This window comes from Molossus molossus, unplaced genomic scaffold (genome assembly GCF_014108415.1).
Source record: "Molossus molossus isolate mMolMol1 unplaced genomic scaffold, mMolMol1.p scaffold_m16_p_16, whole genome shotgun sequence".
Classification (NCBI taxonomy): domain Eukaryota; kingdom Metazoa; phylum Chordata; class Mammalia; order Chiroptera; family Molossidae; genus Molossus; species Molossus molossus.
Genome location: NW_023425351.1, coordinates 54,788,269 through 54,803,642, shown reverse-complemented (window position 1 = coordinate 54,803,642; position 15,374 = coordinate 54,788,269). Strand labels below are relative to the sequence as shown.

At 34.7% G+C, this 15,374-nt stretch overlaps 1 protein-coding gene across 3 annotated transcripts in view; it reads left to right on the top strand.

Moving 5' to 3' along the window:
* Positions 1–15,374, top strand: part of CSMD3 (CUB and Sushi multiple domains 3) — a 1,073,312-nt gene that overhangs the window by 212,846 nt on the left and 845,092 nt on the right. The window lies entirely within an intron of this gene.

The window sequence follows — 15,374 nt, the reverse complement described above, 5'->3', positions numbered from 1 at the left end:
TGTACAAACAAGTGGAACAAAAAGCATCGATCTCATAGGTTTAGAAATATATGGCATTGAAAAGTACATTTAGTTAAACATTACAGGGAGATTTTTAAAATATTGTAACATGTGGTTTCATGCATAATTACAGAATGATTGCTTTTTAAATATGGCAATATGGCTGTATTCTTTGCTGTTTCATCATATTAAACACTCTCTCCTGTACAGGCTTGAAGAAGTTTAAAATGTACTATTGTGTAGCTTTTTTTCAAAGGCTGTTGGTTCTTTATACAATGAAGTTTCATATTTGTTCAATTTATGGAAATTAACAGGCATTCTATTTTACAATTTTTTAAATATGTTTTTCTTAATTTTTTAGAAAGAGAGGAATGGAGAGAGAGTTAGAAACATTGATGTGAGAAACAAAGACCGGCTGCCTCCTGCACGCCCCCTACTGCACACAACCATAGCGTGTACCCTGACCGTGAACCAAACCAGGACCTCTCAGTCCATGGGATGATGCTCAACCCACTGAGCCACACCAGCCAGGCTCTTTTGCAATTTCAGTGTTGTTTCTCCAGACTTAGAAGATGAAACAGTGTGTACATTTAAGTTAATTTAAGTGAAAATGACTTATATGCAGGTAGATTCAACATATTTGCTAATTTGATGACTCGGATCCTTTAAAACACTATTCATTAGTAAATATGTCTGAATTCATTCATAATCATATTGTGTATTTAAAAGTATCTCACTAGAAATAGATCTCTTGGGTTTAGGATTTTGCAGAGCTTTTGTACACCTATAACCAAATGCACCATATGCTTAATAAGGGATGCTCACAGAGTTCCCTTGTCACTTTCCAATAGCGAAGCACTAGGTATGGAATTGTGTGTGAAGATGAAAGATTAAACACATTGACAGTTATTCTCTCCTGAAACCCATGTGAAACATAAAAGAATTTTAAATGTCAAAAATTCACAGAAATATAGATAATGGGAGAAGATTAAAACCAAAAAAACAAATTTTGGAGCTCAGATCTCCGAATTCTTTTTCCCTAACTTTCCTTTTGAAAAATTAGAGCAAGCCGCATGAACTCACATAAGAGAACATTAATAATTATATTCTGCTTCATTTTATTAATTATGTTTTATTTCCTGGAATAGTATATGTTTTGGGGATATTTGATTAAAATGGAAATAATTGTATAGGGAGCCTGTGTTAAAAGGGGGATTGTTTGGGATGATAAAAGAGAGTAAATCTTTTTTTTTTTTTTTTCATTATGAGGACATAATTTATATGCCTTAAAAAACAAAAATCACGAAATAGCTATACAAACATTTTTATTCAGAGACAGAGGTAGGTATCAGATGAGTGGGTTGAAAATATACTTGTAGTGACTTCAGATGTTTTACACTGTCTGACCTCATCTCCTTCCCATCCCCCACCCCTCTCAGTAAAGCCATTGGAACCACAATAGATTGTTACATTCTGTGCACTCTGGACACATTCTAGGCTTCAGGTCTTTGCACTTCACCTCCGGTTCCTGGAATGGTTTCCCCTGGGGTATCCTTAGAGTGAGCTTCTTTCCTCCTTTAGTCATATCTTAATGCTAATGCTACCATCTCAGCTTTATCTTCCCTCCCTAACATATATAAAACCTCTACATCCCCCCATCAAATCTCTGTTCTCCTGTGTTGCATTTTATTTCTCTTTAACATTTATTACCTAATAACACCCTAAACAGTGTCTTTTATCAGTGTGAAGCCCCACCACCTGCTCACAGGGGTAGCTCACAAGCTCCATGATGGATGGAGTCTACATTGTCACTGTTGTATCCCCAGTGCCTAGACCAGTGTGTGGCATGCAGTCGGTGCTTAATAAACAAGAGACCATGCCTGGCTGGTGTTGCTTAGTGGTTGAGCGTCGACCCATGCACCAACAGGTCGCTGGTTCAATTCCCGATCAGGGCACATGCCCAGGTTGTGGGCCAAATCCCCAGTGAGGAGCATTCAGGAGGCAGCCAATCAGTGTTCTCTCTCATTGATGTTTCTATCTCTCTCTTCTTCTCTCTCTAAAATGAATAAAGGAAAAAAATTTTAAAAACAAGGTACCATTAGATAATATTAAGCAAATGAATGAATAAATGGAGAAAGAACTTATAGCATACCAGGAAAAGTCATTTCAAATTGTATATGATGGCAGAATAAAAGAACAACAACAACAACAACAAATTTTAAAAGGAAAAATAACGATTATGTTTTTAGTGCACATGAATAATTTCAATTTTAATAAAATAGTCCCAAAACATAGAGTATCTCAGAAAATAAAACACAATTGATAAAATGAAGCCGAATATAATTATTAACATTCTTTTCTGTGAGTTCAGATGGCTTGGCCTAATTTTTCAAAAGGAAAAGTTAGAGAAAAAGAATTTGGAGATCTGAGCTATTTTCTTGTCTGACAGTTCTTGAAAGACTCTATTTCATTAGCAGTTTTATTATGCAAAGCTCAGTTATTGTCATTCAGAAACAGTTGAGATATATGCCATTATAGAGTTTGCATGCATAAATAAGCATATTATTAATAATCAATGGCAATTAGCACACAATGTACTTCCTCTTAAATTTAATTATATGCTGATTAAGAGTGTTTGGGTACTTAATTAAAATAAGAAGGTCCAATGATACTTAATTTTTGCTCATACTTATATTACAATCCTAATAACTCCAGTTCTCACTCAATCCATGCGTTGCTCCTATTAATTTTAATAAGAGGTATGCTTAATCACTGAATAAAGCCTGAAATGCAGTTGGGTAGGTTACATCAGAGGAAATTGTCTGCAGTCTGTCAGTATGGAATGAGAAACCTAGTGTAAGCAATTGAACAGAGAGCGAATTGTCATAATTGGTTTCAATTAGTTTTTCATAGCTTTGATGAAGCAATTTCTATTGTACTAGACCATGAGCTATAACCATTTACAAAACTCGTTATCATGATTACTATGTGTTAGTGCTTTAAAAGGTAAAATACATTCTTGTTCTGGCCTGGTGGCTCAGTCAGTTGGATCACTGTCCTGTACACCAAAATGTTGTGGGTTCAGATCCTGATCAGGCCACATGCCTAGGTTTCAGGTTTGATTCTGGGTCAGAGCATTTTTGGGAGACAACTGATCGATGTTTCTCACATTATTTTTTTTCTCTATCTCTCTTTTACTCTCTCTAAAATCAATGAAAACATACTCAAGTGAGTATTAAAAATAATAAAAATAAAAAGGTAAACTATATCATAAGTGTTAAGATCTCAGTGAAGATAAATGAACTGAATAATAATGTAAATGCATTATTGGGAAACCTTTGCCATTGTTCAATGTGATGTGGTTTGAATGCAATGAAATCAAACATAATCAATGAAATCAAGCCTCATAAATACATATTTTCTGAGAAAAATAATTTCATGTGCAAAAGGCCATCTTTCAGTATGAAACAAGTGACCATTACGCACCCCTATGTTCATTGCAGCCCAAGTGCCCATCGGTAGATGAGTGAATGAAAAAGATGTGATACACAATGAAATACTACTTGGCCTTAAAAACGAAGGAAAACTTATCTTTTGCAACAGCATGGATAGACCTAGAGGGTTCTATATTAAGTGAAATAAGCCAATCAGAGAAAGATAAGTCCCATATGATTTCACTTATATGTAGAATCTAATAAAATAAGCAGAAAAACAAAAACAAAATAGAAAGACTCATGGATACAGAGAGCAGATTGACAGCTGTCAAGAGGAGGGAGTTTGGGGGAGGGGGCTGGTGACTACCAGAGAGAAAGAGGGATGGGGAGAAGAAGGAGAGGGTAAAGGGAGATAAATGGTGATGGACGAGGACTTGACTTGGGGTGGTGCACACACAATACAATATATAGATGATGTATTATAGAATTTTACACCTGAAACCTATATAATTTTATTAACCAATGTTCCCCCAATGAATTTAATTAAAAATGAACCTCTGAATCTAGAGATATCAAAAAAATCATAACATAGTTAAAATCATAGTGAGTTACTATTAATTGGCTGAAGAAGCCCACGTACATTTTGGTTATGCTTGTGGTACCAAAGAATAAACTAAAGTATTGAATGCCACATTGGCCACACACTAGTAAATGGCCAAGGTAAGATCCAAAGCCAGACTTATTTGATTTCATTATACTTCATTTTCTAATAAGAAGGTCACCTACAAGAATGCAGATCAACTAGCTCGACCTTTTGTTTGTTTTTAGTTCTCTTCCAAATTTTCAGAGCTAATTATATAGAGAAGAAAGGGTGAGCATTACTCTGGAAGAGAAAAATCGTGTGGATTCATTGTACTCCTTGCCATCAGGAAACTCTCTAGGCCCTCCCCATGAAGTGTATTGTCTCATCCTTTGCTTCAATATGGGACATGACCTTCCCCTTCCCTCCAAGGGAACTGAATTCTTAAATAGATTTGAAATAGTTTGGACTTGTCGTATCTTCTAACTTTCCAATTACTCTTGCAATTAAACTAATTCTGTAACTGAAGAAATATTAAGAGCCAAATATATCTGAATTAAAGACTGCACTTTTAAAGATGCACATGATGCCTGCATTTTCTTCTAGAATTTGTATGGATTCATGAGTTACATTTAAGTCTTTTATCCAACTTGAGTGTATTCTCATGTATGGTGCAAGTTGGTGGTCTAGCTTCATTTTTTTTTTTTGCAAGTAGCTGTCCAATTTTTCCAACAAATAAAATAAAAATGCACTTGAAAAACATGGTATCTGCCTCAATTATGGTCACAAGCTAACTGAGTAGACGGTGTTCACACATTATACGATAGAGGACAATGTAGAATCTTAAGAACGAAAGGTGGCAAAATAAAATGCCTTAAGACATTTGACTAAGTGATCAATGAATATAATAGAAAACAAAAATGTTTGGTTCCTGAGCAAAGGTGATTACCATGGACTGAAGTGTTTGGAAAACTTTATGCAAAGGGATTGGTTTAAATCTCGAAAGACAGAAACGTTTGGATAGACAGAAAAGAAATAGGAGACATTTCAAAATGGTGTGAGTAAACCTATGAAACAGGAGTACATGTGACATTTGGGGAGGAAGTGACTATTTGAATAAAATGGAGCATGTGAGTAGGTGGGTGCTGGGAGAGATAGGAAATGCATAAAGGAGTATGGTTGTGGAGGATCTTGAACATTAAGAGAGAGATTGGACTTTCTTCTGTGGGCAGAGTTGGAAGGATTGTCTAGGGATATATTGAAAGAATTAATCTATAATCTCTGAAAGAGGATGAAAGGGGAATACCAAAATATTAGTCAGTTTGATCAGGCACATTCTCTTGATCTCCATTACACTAGTTTTCTATCTGAAAACTTCAGAAAAGAAACAAAATCACATTTCTAAGGTTCTTATAGTGGATGTGGATTAGGTTCCACATCTGTAGGCACCTGTGTGAGAAGGAAACGTTCAATTTAACCACAGGCCATTGTCAGACAGGGCCACTGTTTTACCACCGAAACTTCCAGCATTGTCTACCTTCCTGTGGGTAAAAGACAGCAGTGGTATTTGTTGCATCTCGCTAGGATTCCCTTCTCCTTAAAATGTAATTGCACGGGACTCTTTTCCAGTCTCCTGCTCTTCAGGGGTTGGTGGTCAGACAGCCATGGCTTCAGGTAAACTTAATTTCAGTGGTGGCCTTAAGGTAGCAATCTCCTTATTGGGCTAATTCCGAATTATAGAAGAGGTCCGGCATAGAACCTGTTCCTAAAAACTATTAAATCCCTTTATGCTTTACAAATTGGTTTTTGTTTCTGACATTGATGGAGTGTTTGTAATGGAAGCGGCGCACATTGAAATACAAACCCAAGAGAGTTGTTGCTCTTTTGTGGTCAGGAATAGTAGCAAGGAAACACAGCAAGTATGATGAGGTAATTGTTCAGGACAGTGTGGACAGCAGACCACTGGAGCTTTAACTCAAAAGGATGAGGTTAACAAGAAGGTGGTTAAGCTGTGCTGCCGGTTCCTGGCTGCCTCTGACAAGGATTTATGACAAAGGCACGAGCCCAGGAGTACATTGGCTATTTTTCAAGGAGACATTTAAGGAAACAGAGTCTAAAATCCTGGTGACATGGCTTGGAAAAGTCAACAGCTACTGTATAGCAGGGGTAGGAAGGTAAGTTTCTTGTTTTCTTATGCAAAGGATGGATGGCAGCCCTGGACAGAGCTCACCCAGGGAAAGTTTCGTTCCTGCACATTACTTCAGGTCCCTCACGGCAGTCCCGTGGGAAAGAGAAAGAGAGATGGTGAAAGCAGGTTGGGGGTGGTCCTGAGTATTGCTGGAAAGTGAAACTAACTAGAAACGAACAAACCAGTTGCTGATGAGATTCTGAAGGAAACTTGAGGCGTGTAAATTCTAGAGCTCATTTGCAAATCCCTTTGGTTGTTCAATTCTTCAGGCAGTTCCCAAGCACTGAACATGCGTTAGCAGACGTGGAATTAAGAACTGTGTTCTCTAAGGATAATCCTCCTTCCCACACCCTCCTCCAGTTTTGCTGCCGGGACTATGGGCAGGGAAGAACTATTCAACAGGAAGTGCCAGGGGACAGCAGAGGAAGCAAGACAAAGGAGCCCTTCTCAAGGACAGCCAGGGTCTTCCAGGATAGGAGGACCATCCTATGTCTGTTCCTCAGAATCTATTCACTTCCGTGACCGTTTTCTTCTCCAAGGAAGTAGAGTGGCCTTAATGGAAAAAACAAAACAAAGCAAAGAGCTTCTGTGCATCTCCTGGAAACCTTGGGTTTGAGCAGGATGTGGTCATGAGAAGGGGTTTTGTCAGGAGTAATGGGAGGAAAGGGAAAGTTTCTTTCTCTAAACATCCTCTGAGTCAAATCCCAGTAGCCTGAATTTCAACTTGCATGCTCTTTTACTGATTTTTTTTTTTTTTTGAGAGAGAGAGGGGGAAAGAGATTGAAAAATAAACGTGAGAAAGATTGACTGCCTCCTGCAGCCCCCTGCTAGGGATCGAACCCGGGCCTCTCAGTTCATGGGAGGATGCTCAATCCACTGAGCCTCACCACCTGGCCAGAATTTCAATTTTTTTGATAGTCGAGCTTCATCATATAAGCACAGTGCTTAGAGGATGACAGAGCACTAAAATGGAAACAAATTCTGGGTCCCTGATGACCGAAGGGCATAGTCTGATCCATCCAAGCCTAGACCAGTGAGAGGCACATACAGGGAATACCTGCTATTTAAACCATTTTTTTGAGGCCTTGCTGCAGTATTAGCATAGCATTGTGACCCTAAGACAGCTCATTTAAAGGCTCTCCAAAGTGTGAGCCTAACACTCTTTTCTGAAGTTCTGTTCTGTGTGTCCGCATATGTACGGTGTTCTGCCTAAGCCATTGGTTTTGCATTTGCCCTTGCCCACACAGTGTGCAGTCCCCTCCCTGGGCCTTTTAAAAATATAATTTATTTAACTCTTCTCTTGACTCCTCTCCAAATAAAATCCTGCTTATCTCATTCAATATCCTCCTTTTGTGTAATTTTATAAGTTATTTAACTTTTTTTAGCTCATGGAATCAGTTTTATTATTTAAGTGCCAGAAGGTCACACTAGGCATGCCTTATGTTTGCCACCGAGCTACAATTTCAGAAAGAACAGAATTGGTGTCCTATTTTTGTATCCCTTTTACATGTATACTTAGGCTTCAATGATTATTTGGTGATTGATTAATTGCTGAAATACAGTGGCATCTCTCACTCATATTGGATGAATATAGAATCTAGTAAATTATCTACAATCAGCTTGACACAAATTTTAAAGAGTTAAGTCACTTTTATCTAAAAGTCTTAAAACAGATACTTGTCCCAATTCTGTCATAAGAAGAGGAGAGTCTATTCATATTTTTCTATTATTCCAAATCAAGCTATCAAATGCTACCCATGCCAGGCACAGCATTATTCCATTTTTAGAAAGTGAGTCTAGTGTCTCATATGCCTCCATTCTATATATACTTTTTTGCTTTGTTAATATTCTGGTAGCTATACAGGATAGAGTTAGGTTTAAATAATCATATTTTTATGTATTTCATGACCTTTCCACCCATCTGTTTTAATATAACAGTAGTTAAATAGTTTACAAAAAAAATAGTTTTCATCAGTTCATTTTAGGTGGTACAGTTTGTATTGCCAGAAGAAAGGACACACATATTTGAAATGCAAAGAGCATTAATTGCCTCTTATTCATGTACCAAAATGACATATCCAGTAACTGCTATTCCTTGGATATTGTGCAATGGAATTGTCTCCATTGCGTCTGACCATTACTCTCTAATTGATTCTCAAAATTGCATCTGTATTGCAAGTGGGCTGTGTCTACACCTCACTTTCAAAATGGAAAACTGTTGGCTAGACAGCACACACTTTGATGTGTTTGGTTTCACACGGACGCTTCCTCTACTTCATACTTTCTTCACTTGGAAATATATTCAGCTCACCTGAAGATTTATCTTAATTTGAAAAAAAAAATCTCTCTCTCTCTGTATATATGACAGTAGACTTTCACTTTTCCACTGCTTGAAATACCTTCTCCTCCCACCTTGATCAACCTACGGTCTATTTTTCTCTTAGGTGTACCCGCTAAGACGATGCTGGTTTGTTCTCATTTCTCCTCCAACCACCAACAGTTTGTTCGAATTGCCTTTCATTAAGTGAAAATAATACAAACGGTAATGGGCATTCTTCCTTTAGATTGCCAAATCTTTAGAAACTTTTCAAAGTTTCATTATGGCTTTCAAAATGCAAATGTGGCTGAATATTAGCTCCATCTCCAATAGTTCAGTGAGGACTTGTAGGTGGCCAGTAGTTTGTTCGTTGTGCTCATACTTAGGAACTGTCTTATAGGAGTTAGCGTAGTTTCCTAAAAAAATAAAACGGCTCAGTATGTATTCTGACTCATACAAGATCACATGTTGCCAATGTGGTGCCGTGTATCACTGGTTTAACTTATAAGCCTAGAGCTCTGTTACTCTACCATTCCACTCAGTTTGGTGTCTAAACATTTACTCCTACACACTCTGTCAGATGATCATCTTTTCTATTTTTCTATTAGAGGCAATAACTCAGTTAACTGAGTAGTCCTTGTTTGCTTGTTAACAATATACCCAGGCAACAATATGCTAAGTTCTTGAAACACAAAGATAAATTAGAAACCCTGTTCTCAAGATATGCATTATCTAGTGAGAAAAAAAAATGTATAAAGAAACAAATTTTATTCATATATATACAAATATATATATGTGTGTGTGTATATATACACACACACACACACACATATGTGTGTGTGTGTATATATATATATCAGAAGTGCTAGGGAACATGATAGATACAATAACTGATTCAAAACACTCACAAAATATTTGCTCAAAGCAGTCTCCAAGTGAATTCTTAAATGACAACATTGATATCCTATATGAATGGAATGATTCAGTATCCGTAATAAAAGAACATTTCCTACCACTAAAAAAGTTGGAAAACCATATGAGTTTGTTAAGTGCTTTGAAGTCTCCGGATGAGAGGTACTAGGTGGTTTAACTTGATGTTATGCTTTTCTAAATTATTTCTAATCATCTGGGAAATAAAGCCCTGAAATTAATTTTCTGTAAGAAGTACAAACAACTTGATTTTACTTCCCTTAGTAGATATAATTTTACAATGTTTTAAAGCATCGTTAATTGATCTTAGCAGGATCATGCTTCATCAATTTGACTGAATAATTATGCGATTCTGTAGTCATGGGATCACTATCTTTTCATTTGATTTCCATTCCAATTTTCTAGGTCAGGTTTTCTTCTGGATATTTTGCTAAATATCTTGTGTTTCTTAATTATCCATGTACTGCTAACAAATTGGGGTTTTTTTTTAGAGTCAAGTTTGTTTTAATGTGTTTATTAGTATAAATCACTCTTTCTAAATTGCTTGGTAGAGTTTTATTGAATTTCTCCAAGGAAAGCATGATGAAACTACTTTTCTCCTAAAGTCCTTTTTATATACTCTCTTTCAAGATTTACATTTTATTTTAATCATTAAAAAAAATACTACTGTGAACTTCTTAGGCTGCAGTACATCAAAGATATCTTTTTATAATCAGAATGCCTCAAATAGTGCTTGGAAAATAGTACCAACTAATAGAGGAGAGGATGAATGAGTCAATGACATGTATAGGGAGGCTTTGTGATGTTGGTTATACAAATTTTCTACCAGGAGTTTAGATTATTCCTTGAATTTCATTTATAGTTTAGGAGTAAATGAATTTTACCTTTGACTGACTTACTATTTTTTGAGTAATCTTTAAGACAGCAAAAATATAATATATTAACATTTAATGAAGACATGCCCCTACCTCTAGTAGATCATAACCTAATCACACCTAACTTAGGTATCTAAAATGCATAATTAATTATAATTATAATAAAGCTGCAATTTGTTGAGCTAATATCTTCCATGTATTGAATGTTTGCTCAGCATATAAATGAAAAACATATATTACTTTATGAAATCATATCAACAGCTGCATTTGATATTCTTTTATCTAAATAGTATGCACATATTATTTTGACTACTCATTGTTTTAAAAATTAATTTTGATGAACCTGTTTAATAATTATTTATATTCAATATTATTCTAGTATTAAATTTATAAACTCACATAGTATATATCATATAAACAGAAAAATCTCTGCTCATATGTATATTTAAAATGGATTCATTTTTACTCTCAATTATTCTTTTCTGAAGAGCTTATAGTATCTCCCTCAAAACTAAACAAAGTATTTAATAATAATAGTTCCCCTTTCTATTCATAAGCCTATACATAGTATGTACATTAACTACATATACCTAACTTTGGTCAACCATTTTGGAATTTTTCCCCTGAATTTATTTTCTACCCTATCACATTCATAAACCTGTATTCACTATTTTGCTAAATCTAATAACTATTATAGTATTTTGATTCTTATATTTTAAAATTTTGAATATACTTAACTCTTTTTATTTATCCAGCTAACTCCTTATCCTATTTCTGATCTCAATTTAAACCTTACTTCATCATGAAATTCTTTTCAGTCTTCCTCTTAAACAACACTGATTAATTTTTTCAGTTATAGCTTATATGTTTGTTTATCTCACTTGTCACATTATAATTAATATTCTGCAATCAATTCTTTGTTGCCTGTGCCAACACCAGGTTATAAACTCCATCAGGGCAGGGTCATGTGTGTCATTTGTAAACTTATTTCCTCAGAGTATTGCCCATGACAGCTGCTAAATAAACATCTATAGAGAGAATATCTGCTTTTTATGGGTAATAACAGCATGCAATTTTAAAATGATCTGAGACTTTTAACTTAGAAACATCTAAGCTTGGACCACAAGTCTATTTATAAGTTTGGGGGGCTTGGGAAAAGTATTTAATTTACCTAGTCTCAAGATATTCTTTCTGTACAATGGGGAAATTGTATATGTTGTTGGGTATTTTGTGAGATGTAAGTGGGAATATGAATGTCTATGTGCCAAATCAGTATAGCACAAAGTTGACCTCAATAATTAAAGTAAGACTATTACTTTTCTTAAATTGAACACTCTTAAAAAGCAAAGGAGGTGGTGTTGCTTTGACTTGTGCACATCACAGAGCAATGTTAATAGTAACCCTCAAGAGCTTCTAATTAATAAATTAGTTGTATCATTTACCTAGTGATTAAGTATGTTTTCTTCTAACTAATATTGACAAGAGTCACTAAACTATAACCTCTATAACACAATGGGATTCTTATTTTCTTGGGTCTTTTCCAAGTAAATTTTTGCTGCGGCAACAATACTTGACCTTTAGAGTAGTTTATGTTGCCCAGAGGCCTTCCTATTATTTGCTGATAATTTCAATACTTTTGAGAAGAGAGAAAAAATAACATGCATATTTCTTCAGCAAAAACAAAACCAAAACAAAAAGCAGATGAGTTTTAATTGACTCAGTCATTTGCTATGGGTAGAGCACTAAGCGGACATAAAGGGTCTGCCATTTTCAGAGAGAGATTTCGAATGTAAAGTCTTTGGACACATTTTCCAGTGATTTCTCAGTTCACTAAGTATTTCTGTTTTATCTATAAACTTTATCTCATGTGATAGATCCTAAGAATTAATTCAAATAATGCTGCAGTACATGGGGAGTTTCTCATATATATCTATATACATGTCTCTCTCTCAATAGATAGATAGATAGATGATAGATAGATAGATAGATAGATAGATAGATAGATAGATAGATAGATAGATAGATGATAGATAGACAGACAGATATAGATAGATGATAGATATGTGTATGTGTGTGTTGTGTGTGTGTATAGCATTAAAACATTAAATCAATGTTCAGCAACAGTTACATTCCAACCCGATTTTAATCCTTGCTTACAGAATAAATATCAAATAAGATTTACAATTTTCATAATTGTTTTATTACTCACTAAAACTTTGATCAATATATTATTAATATCTTTGATAAAAGAAGAAAACAGTCTGTGCAACAATTTTGCTTTTAGATGTAATTATTTGCTTCAGAAATAAATTGAAATTACAAACACAGTGTGGTTATCTTGCATGTACATTTGATGAATTCTATTAGAGTTCTTCATTTTATTGCTTAAAACTCTATTTTCTTCATAATGATTTTATAATAGTTAAAACCAATACTTATTGTAAATAACGTGCATAATAATGATTCATTTATAATCTGTTTTACTGAACATGGTAGGGTATGTCTTCATTTCCCCTTGAAATTCAAACTTATTTATTTTATTTTATTTTTTCAGTTACAGTTTACATTCAGTATTATTCTGTGTTAGTTCAGATGTGCAGCAAAGTGGTTAGAAAATATTTACTTTTACAGAGTGGTTCCCCCCACTGCGTCAAGTACCCACCTGGTCCCATGCATCATTATGATGACATTATTGACTATATTCCCTATGCAGCCTATTCTATAACTACTGCTTAAACCTTTCACCTTCTTCACTCAGCCACCCAACCCCTCTCCCCTCTGACACTGTCAGTCTGTTCTCTGTATATCTGAGTCTGTTTCTATTGTTTACTTTATTACATTCCACATATAAGTGAAATCATATGCTATTTGTCATTCTCTGTCTGATTTATGAAATTTAAACTTCTGATAGCTGGTGGAGACATTGCCTAAAAATTTGTCTAACTTAACTATTCTGAAACTCATATTAATAAAGTTAATTTAATTAAAAAGTTCAGATATGCAGCATTATTTTTTTTAATCAAGATTAAATCAATCAGAATAAGGCATTTTTTGATGGTGGGTTAAGTAATTCCAGTTAATAACACATCCTTCTTGGCACTGCAATTTCAAATGGACAGGGGGAGCTTAAAGAGATATTTCAAATCAAAGGGCTGGAAGCGGACTAAGACCAGAATCCACGCGCAATGGATGTGGAATTAGAATCTATTAATCCTGAATGTGAAGCATCTCACTAACTGTCTTCATGGGTTACTCAGTGTACAGAGGATGATGGGTAGTTGTTCTTACTTATGAAGGTAAAAAACAAGGGTAATCAAAAGCAGGAATTATCTGATGGTGAGAACAAGATAAGTTTTTGAATGATCTTCTAGTTTCATTTGAAACAGCCTAAATTCTTATCTGTCTGTTGGTTTAGAAATCATTCAGCCACAAGGCAAGGGATAGATTAGGGTAAATCATTAAGATTTCAACCAGTGTTATTATTTATTCATTCATTCATTCACTCACTTCATTTGTGTTCCATTTTGGTTTTAGGTACTTTGTTGTGGATGATGTTCATTAAAAGCTGAGGAAGCTTAAGGAAATTGCCTATTTACAAAAACCATTGATATTTAATTGATATTAACTATGTTCTTTTCTAGGTTTGACTCCAAAAAGAAACATCCCCAAAAGAACTAAAAACCTATGATAGACAAAAATACAAAATTTCAGTTTTGTATACATTTCTTTCTAATCAATAAATGACCATTACTTTTGTAAAGTTGCAACCTCATATTATGAAAGATTTTTAATTGTGATATTTTTACCTAATATTGTTATTGATATTTTCAGTATCACAGTAGTTCATTTATTATATTTATAACTATTTGGTTTAAAATAAAATAATATTGCATGAAATTTACTAACTTCACAAATGGAATGAATATCAAGGCAAAATGGAAACATATTTCATTTGGCCTGGCAATATCTTTTTTAGGCTTTTATTTTGCAGTAATTTTATATTTTCAGGTAATTTTTGAGAACAGTACAGAGTTCTCATCTATTTTTATCCAGCTTTCCTTAATATTAATAACATATGTAACCATAGCATGATTGTCAACCTAGAAAATTAACATTTGCATATTACTATTAACTAAACTTTAGTCTTTAAAAAAAAATTTATTTTTTATTGATTTGAGAGAGAGAGGAAGTAAGAGGGAGAGAGAGAGAGAAACATCGATGAGAGAGAACATCCATTGGCCACCTCCTGCATGCCCCCTACTGGGGATCTGGCCTGCAACCCAGGCATGTGTCCTGACTGGGAATTGACCAGCAACTTCTCTGGTGCATGGGTCGATGCTCAACCACTGAGCCACACCAGCCGGACTAAACTTTGGTCTTTACTCAAACTGTAATACTTTTTTTTTTTAATCTTCACTTGAGGATATTTTTGCACTTATCTTCAGATAGAGTGAGAGGGAGAGAGGAAGGAAGAGAGAGAGAAACATTGATGTGAGAGATGCATTGACTGGTTGCCACCCACACAACCCCAACCAGGGGACAAACTGCAACCAAGGTACATGCCCTTAGTGGGAACTGAACCTGGGACTCTCTGGTCCACGGGCTGATGCTCTAACTGGTCAGGGCTCAAACTGTAATACTTTTTAGCCTGTTGATTCATTACCTTTTATATTCGAACTGATTATTATTTATAGTATGAAAGTGATATGTTTGTAAATTAGAGTATTTAGAAAATAATATAAGGAAAAACATTCTCCTCTAGCCTCATTATTCTGTTCTATAAATTTTTTTCTAATATTTTAACTTTAATGTGAATTTTTCTCTGAAATGTACATTAGATGAAATTTTTTTCATTTTTGTATACTTATATACTTTTAAGCATCAATTAATAAAATAAGACAGTAGGTAAAGTATTCTGATATAGCAGACATTTTCTAGATATTTTGCATATTGATGTAATTAAAACTTCACAACTTCATATACTTATTATTATAACTTTCATTATATTTATTATATTTTATTATATTTCTAGAGCAATCTCTAACTTCAA